This window comes from Vulpes vulpes, chromosome X (assembly GCF_048418805.1).
Source record: "Vulpes vulpes isolate BD-2025 chromosome X, VulVul3, whole genome shotgun sequence".
In the NCBI taxonomy this organism is placed as follows: Eukaryota; Metazoa; Chordata; class Mammalia; order Carnivora; family Canidae; genus Vulpes; species Vulpes vulpes.
In genome coordinates, this window is record NC_132796.1 from 82,623,735 (window position 1) to 82,631,020 (window position 7,286).

A 7,286-nucleotide genomic window follows, 5' to 3' on the forward strand; every position below is an offset into this window, starting at 1 on the left:
CAAGGAGACTTAAATAACCTTAGCCCTCCATTATTGGAGATTATGGTGACTAATTATCTTCCTCTCTGAATGGAAAAAGGTTATATTCAAAAAAGTTTTAAACGCTTCCCAACTTCTACTCTTAACCTAAGGGTGGCAAATGGAAGGAGGAAGGAGAGCTACATTAGACATAACTCTACGATTCTTTCTAAAACACATGCTAGAGATTGCTAATGCTGTTTCTCACAAACGCCCCCTTTCCTCTCTCATTTAATTGTATCTAGTCCCTTGCTGCAGATGATTATTAAACTACTATTAGTGGCAATTTACCAGACTACAAAGACTGTCACTTTCCCTCTCATTTTTCCTTTTCTTTGTTTTCATATATTGATCGATCCATCCTGCTGCTAACGCACCAATGTACAGTGACCCGGGCTTGGGAGCCTCAAGACACCTGCATGATCCTGCAGAAGTCCTTACTAACATCTCTAAAGCAGATACTGGGCAATCCAGTCCTCACCACCATACATGTACACACACACACACACATAGACCAAAAGGAGTGTAGCATGGTAGATTACTCCCAGACTTTAGGACTTCAAGAATTCACAGCCCCCGGCGGAGGGCAGTGTGGGCCCCCACCCCAACCCTAAGCATTTAGGGAGGAACGCATCTTGCAATCTGAGATAAGCGCACACATTCCTCCTTAGTAAATGTAGACCTGAAGTTCCCTCATTCCTTTTTGTGCTTAATCACCTAGGGACCTACAAGGATCCCAGGAGCAAGGAAGTAAAAGTACCATCAAGTACTGGTACCCACTAGCATTCCGTAGGACGGGAGAGGAGCGCACACTCTTTAACCGATTTAAGTTGCTGCTCATCCTGGAAAACTCAACGACCAGCTGCAAAGAAAGTAGAACACACGGGCATCACCAGACACATCTAGATTAACTCACTCACGCCGAGGGCACGATCAAGTTCATGCCACCATGGATTCCTGCCCCAGTTCCCCGCGTAAAGTAACCATGCTTCTCCTACCCCTGAAGGCACCGAAGACAAGGTGACGACTCTCTGCTCGCTCAAGTGGCTTCGGTCCCGGGCCGGAGGCCAGGGATGGGCAGGGTGAAGCCCCAACTCCGGCTGCTCCGCTCCTCACTGCTCCGTCCGGGCTCTCCTTGGTGGCAGTGGACAGGCAGGATACCGGGCCAGAGGGTGGAGCAGCAGATGGTCGGACGCAAGACAGGCTGGAGGTGGGGGGTGGAGGGGGCGGTGAGAACTAAGAGAGGATGAGGCAGAACAGAAAGGAGATGGAGGAATAATAAATCAGGGGGTCGACCAGCTTAGGCAGCCAGAAAGCTCCTCGGAAGGAAGGGGCGTGACTGCGATGAAGGCAGCTCCTGGGCAAAGGATGGGAGGTAGGGGAGGAGGACGAATGGGTGGCTTTTCTTCTTGCGGTGCGCGGCTAGGACCGCCCAGGAGCGGGGGGTGGGGGGGTGGGAGGGGGGTGGACTGGAGAATGGGGCGGAGTAGAGGGCGGGGAATGAAGGGAGGGAGCAGTCCAGGACCCTGGAGGGGCGGGGGGCGGAAGAGAGGCGGGGCCAGGGGGCGGGGAAGTTTGAAACAATTGAACGGCGGGGTCTAGCCACTCCAGCGAAAGCGAAGGGTCCTAGTTCTCGTCCATCCGCTAACGTGGCTCAACGTGCTGACTGCGGCCCTGAGAGGCTACGCAAGCGCTGGCTGGGGGGAAAGAAAGGGTTCTGCAAAGACTCCAACAATAATCTACGACACCAGCGGAGGGGAGGTGCGTGGGAGAGCCCGTGCAGCCCCCCGCCCCACAGCGGGAGGAAGAAACACAAATAATAGAAATGCTGAAAAGCAGCTTCTCGCAAAGCCTGCTCAAAATAATGCAGGAAGGAGCAGCGCTCCTCCGTTTTCCTTCCCTTCTTGCTTCCTATGACCAGCAGGCCCCCACCCAGGTCGCAGCTCTGCGCGACACCCTTCTTTCTTCCTCTGCTCCCGGTAGCCTCCCGGTTCCCACCCCACCCCCGCATCCCCGCCCCCCTTCCCTTTGGCGGGCCGCGTTGGCAGCGGGGATGGTGTAGGCGGGGCTCCGCGGAGTCTCCGCCTCCGGGGCGGTCTGGGAGGGCCGGCCTGGGCGGGGCGGGCGGTGAAGAGTTAAGTCCCACCCCGCGTTCTTTCGCTGCTCCGGATTGGCGAATCCCCGTCCAGGATTCGGTCGGGATTGGTCACTTGCGTCGTCGGTCCGATCTTTTTGTCCCACCCGCTCTCAAAATTAATAAAACTGAACAAGAGACTATTGTCTCGCTCTCCATCTCCCCCCCACCCCCCACCCCCGGCTACTGCTGAGCAGAGAAAGAAGAGACGCTAGGTTTCTCGGTCTCCCGAGAGAGTGCGACAGTGTGGCGTCGGCTGGCTCCCGTACACCTTTGTGGCAAGGTCCGGCCCGCTATTCCCAAATAGGTAACTTTTCTTTCCCCTTAATTCATGAGGCCCGGAGGGGGAAGAAGTACGTCAAGTATCACTGTGCTGTTCACGTTTCCCGGCTGCGAAAAACTGATCCTGCCTGAGAGCACAGACACTTAAGAACAGCATCCTGGGACACTGAAAATCTACCATTTTTACATCTGGGAAACAAAAGCCCAAAGGAACACTGTAGGGGTAACAGAATGACACGGAACTTGGAAGGGAGGAACTCACTTTGGACTGTACACTTACCAGCCAGTTGTGCAACTTTTTTGAGTCGCTTGACTTCCCCGAGCCTTAATCTTTCTATCTGTAAATAAAAGCTGTAAGACATACCCTATTAACAACACTGGCATATGAAAATAAAATGAAATGTGTGTGAAAACTGGAAACCACAGAGCACTCCACACATGTATGTCTTCCTCCTTGTATATGTCCCATGATGGACAGTCTTGAATGTGTCCAGGAAAATCAAATATTCTGCTCATCTGTTTTAAGCATCTACATCCAAGGTGTGTAGGCTTTGTGACCTTATTTTTAAAAGTGAATTCTTTTCCTACACTTTTGAGGGTGGATATGAAGTCAGATCCCCACAATTAGAATAATAAATTATCCCTTTCCTAACCAGGGTGGGTGAGATTTCTCTTTTAAACAGTTCTGCAGTGGCGCCAGGACCTAAATCTATTGTCGTGCTGGTACTGAAAGAGGAAATCATGCTGTGTATCTCCAAAGTGAGCTTGTGAAAACATACATGAGGGAACACTTACCATGGAAATCACCATTCTCTGCAGATCCATATTTCCTAGAAAACGTTACAAGATGAAAATGAGTCTAGTTGTAAAGGTCTTGACAATGCAGAGATATTATGATGAACTCATGCCTGTGAAAAAAACGACTTCCAATTCAAGCCTGCCCAAAGGGAGCCTCCTGAGAGGCCATGGATCAAGGCACATAAGAGGAAATGTGCGCAAAGGAAACACTACCTGACTGTGAACAGGGTCCTAGAATATTACGGGGTCCAGGAAGAGTAATAGGCTGCTGGCATGCGGTGGGGTAGCCTGGATGTGCAGGGTGCTCAAAGATTCAGAAGCAGGAACATGGGCAAGATGGATTCTTGGTATAATTCAGGAGATGGGTGAGGTGAAGTTATTTGGGTGATTTTTAATGGGGAAAGTAAGATTTTGAGTGTTAAAGACATGGAGGCACCTGGCTTGTGAGACAAGGGAAGATTATTCCAGCCTTATTTGGAAGAGTGGATGGCAGAGACAGGGCGGGTATATGCTGCAGACTCCTACTGATCATAGTGGCAGCAGGGGGATACTTGTTAAAATCAACAATGCTGGAAAAATGGAAAAAGTTCTATATGCACATGATAAAATCAACCCTGTACCTTAAGGGGTAAAGAGTTCTTCTCGACCACTCTGTTCTTATAGTCCCTTTCTCCCCTTCTCTCTCTGCCGGTGTGTAATCTTCAAAATATATTATTGACATTGAGATGTTCCATTTTTGCCCCTTATAAGTGGGATCATCAGTCACAGCACCCCTTGGATTTCTTTACTCAACATTTCTTAATATCCTTCCATCTCAGTATAACTTCCTTTACTTAGTTCTTTTTCATGAGAGCTCAATGTTCCATTGCACAAATGTGCCAAGACTTTTATGTGTCCCCCTATTGAGAGGCCACTGAGGCTCGTTCCCATCTTTTGCCATTTTGGAAAAGGCTGGGAAGCAAATCCTAGTGGCAAAGGCGTGGTAGCTCTTTGTCGAATGTCTGTCCCCGGCTTTGAAGTTGCCCTCAAAAGACTGTTCCAGCCTGTCTTCCCTACAGCTACTAGGGCCTTCCTGCTATGGAAACCCCTAAAATACTTAAATCCTTTAATACCCCCCTCAGATCCTGCCTGGGGCATTACTGTTCTTCTCCAAATGTGAATTTTGATGGAGTAGAGTGAACAGAGCTCTGAATTTAATGGTGGATTCAGGCTATGCATGAGTCACTTCTTAGGCCTGTGGCAAACAACAGGTTTTTTGGTACCTGGGCTTGGCCCAGTTCTTCAAGAGTCTTAGGTGTTCCTTCTCTCCTGCCACGCAAGACTTCCTTTTGTTTTTACCCTGAAAACCCTGCAGTTTGTTTAAACTGGGTTTGAATTTAAAGTTATGCTTTGCCAGCTCTACTTAAAAGGAAGGGGGAGGGGAAGGCCAACATCAACAAACATTGATCAAGCTGCTATTATGGACAGGACTGAAAAAACAAAGGGAGATGAGACTTGGCTCCTGCCTTCCAGGGTATGTACAGAAAAAGACAACTAACAAGCGTGTGCTAAGTGTTAAATGAATGGGATTGACAGTAAAAGCTGTGGAAGTTGAGAGCAGGGAGTGAAAACTAGTTCCAGAGAGTGAGTTTATACAGCAAATTATGCCACACACATTTAACTAATCCCTGGAGCATCCCTGTGTCTTCATATCCTAACTATAAAATCTGTTGAGGCGTCTGGGGGATACCAGGAGAATTAGCCACTAACTAAAACACCTGTGTAAAGACACTGGGTTGCCCAAGTACATCAAGACCTTCCATGTATTAATAATGGATATAATGATCATTTTAAGCTTGTAAATAAAGAGCCTCTACACCAAACCAACTGACCCATTTGGCCTCCTCCCCCCACTAAAATGCAACTGCTCCTTTAATGTGCAATAAAAATCAGTGTCTATGCTCTTAAAAAAAAAAAAAAGAAGGCAACTTAAAAAATCAGTTTCTCCCTTAAAAACATTACGCTAAGTTAAAGAAGCCACACACAAAAGGACAAATATACAATTCCACTTGTATGAGGTGCCTAGAATAGGCAAATTCATAGAGGCAGAGGGGAGCCTAGTGCTGATCAGGGCCTGAGGAGAGGGAAGAATGCAGAGTTACTGTTTAATGACCACAGTTGCTGTTTGGGATAATGAAAAAGTTCTGGAAATAGATTGTGGTGATGGTTATACAACATTTGGAATGTATTTAGTGCCACTGAATTGTATGCTTAAAAAATTGCTAAACTGGTAAATTTTATTTTACGTGTATTTGACTGCAATAAAAAATTTTTTTAGAGGTGACAACCCTCAGGCTAGGTGTCAGGAGGCAAGGGTAATGATCGAGGCTGCCTTCTTCTGGGCAGCAAAGCAGGCATGCAAAGGGAGCAGCTTGGTCGACACCATGGGAAATGCAGGCTCCATGTGTCCAGGACTTGTGATTTGTCAAGAGCAACCAGAAATGAAATGTTTTAATGTGAAATTTCCTGGTTTTTAATTTAGACAATTAAGAAATGTTTTAATTTTTTGAAAATCTGCCCTTTGCATGCAGTCTTTGGCCCAGTGTACCGGAAAAGTAGGAAGGAGAATGTGGCTTGTAATCTATTCCTCCATCCCTGGCTAGGTTCTTCTAGAGGGAAAGACCACAAAACCATAGTGCTTTGTGTTGAGTGGCATTCTCCTCCACCCACCAAGTCAACTGGGAGTGTGAAATGAGCACATCTTCCTCTAATTGCCTGGTGAACAACTAAATCATTTAAATGCATCTAGAAACAAAAGCAGAGGCAAGCACGTACACCAGGGAAAATAAATCCTAAGGATTTAAGACCCCACATAACTCTCCCTCCCCTGCCCCCAAAACACACCCTACAAAATAATATATTAGCCAAACACTGAGAAGTAGCCTTCTTCAGGACAACTCCTAAACTCACTCCTATTTATGCACAAGGATACTAGCCCTGCACATGCAGAAGCCAGCTGGTCAGAATATAGCAGCTTTATCTGAACAGGAAGGGAACAAAGGGACGCATATGAAACATAAATTCTTCCTTTTGGATCCCTCTTCCCCACTTTCCACCCTTTGCAAGTATATAAACACAAACACACACACACACACACACACACACACACACACACACACACAAACGGTCCAGACACAGGAAGTATGAAGCCTGATCCATGTGTGGAAAACAGCAATGTGGGAATTCAGGAAACAACACCAGAACTGTGCTCCAAGGCCAAGACCCGCTCCAGCATCTGGGAGCCAAGTTACTCCTGGGGTACTCATGGGCCCCAGCATTTTGGAAGTAAATCGGCTGTAGAAAAATAAAGCTGCCTGCAAGACTATTCCCCAAGCACCTCCTAGGGTCCTGTTTGAGTAACCCAGGTTGGCCTCTTTATGATTTATGCAGGGCTTCACTTCAGCTTAACTAAATACCATATCTCCTTCAGCAGCTTGAGATTTTAGAAAGGCCCAGGCTGTCCATACTTCTCAGTAGGGTTTGTTTCCAAAGTCCTAGGTTAGCCAGAGCAAGAGAGAGGTGGGAAGACTTAAGAACACACATCCAAGTCTGCGTTGCAAAAGGTAGGTGGTGGGATGAGAGAAAGAATATGATCTGGTCAATGATAAAAAACAAACCACTGAAAGCAAGTCAGGGGGAAATCAAATTCCTGAGCCAGTAACCTTTTTAACTGTACAGAGTTAGCAGGATTTAAAGGAAGTCTGTCCTCTGACATTACCCTTTGCAAATAAACTCTTGATTGATTCCTCTCTCTCTCTCAATCTCTCTCTCTCTCTCCGTTTCTATGGTTGCCAGAATGTCTGAGAGTTGTTATCCCAGTTGAAGGAGAAGAAGCCTGGGACAGGAGTGGAGATTTATCTTCCCTGGCACATGGCCCCACTTCAGGAACTACAGGAAGAAGGTAGGTCAATGCCATTCCGGTGTGATTTAAGGCAGGCCCACCCTGCCGTCCCCACTCAGCCTTGCTTCCCAGTCCATGGTCCTGTGAGATTCACACAAGAAATACCCCTGTTAA

The 7,286-nt window shown here is 47.3% G+C and overlaps 1 protein-coding gene across 4 annotated transcripts in view; it reads right to left on the bottom strand.

The window, feature by feature from the left end:
* The window catches only part of AMOT (angiomotin), a 65,352-nt gene extending 63,254 nt beyond the window's left edge, over positions 1–2,098 (bottom strand). Inside the window, exon 1 of one of the 4 annotated variants that reach the window (XM_025983879.2) lies at positions 1,017–2,098. The gene's annotated coding sequence lies outside the window, so the exon portion shown is untranslated. The remainder of the gene's footprint in view (positions 1–1,016) is intronic. The other 3 variants (XM_072743352.1, XM_072743353.1, XM_025983880.2) reach the window with 3 other exon arrangements.
* Positions 2,099–7,286: the final 5,188 nt, after the last annotated feature.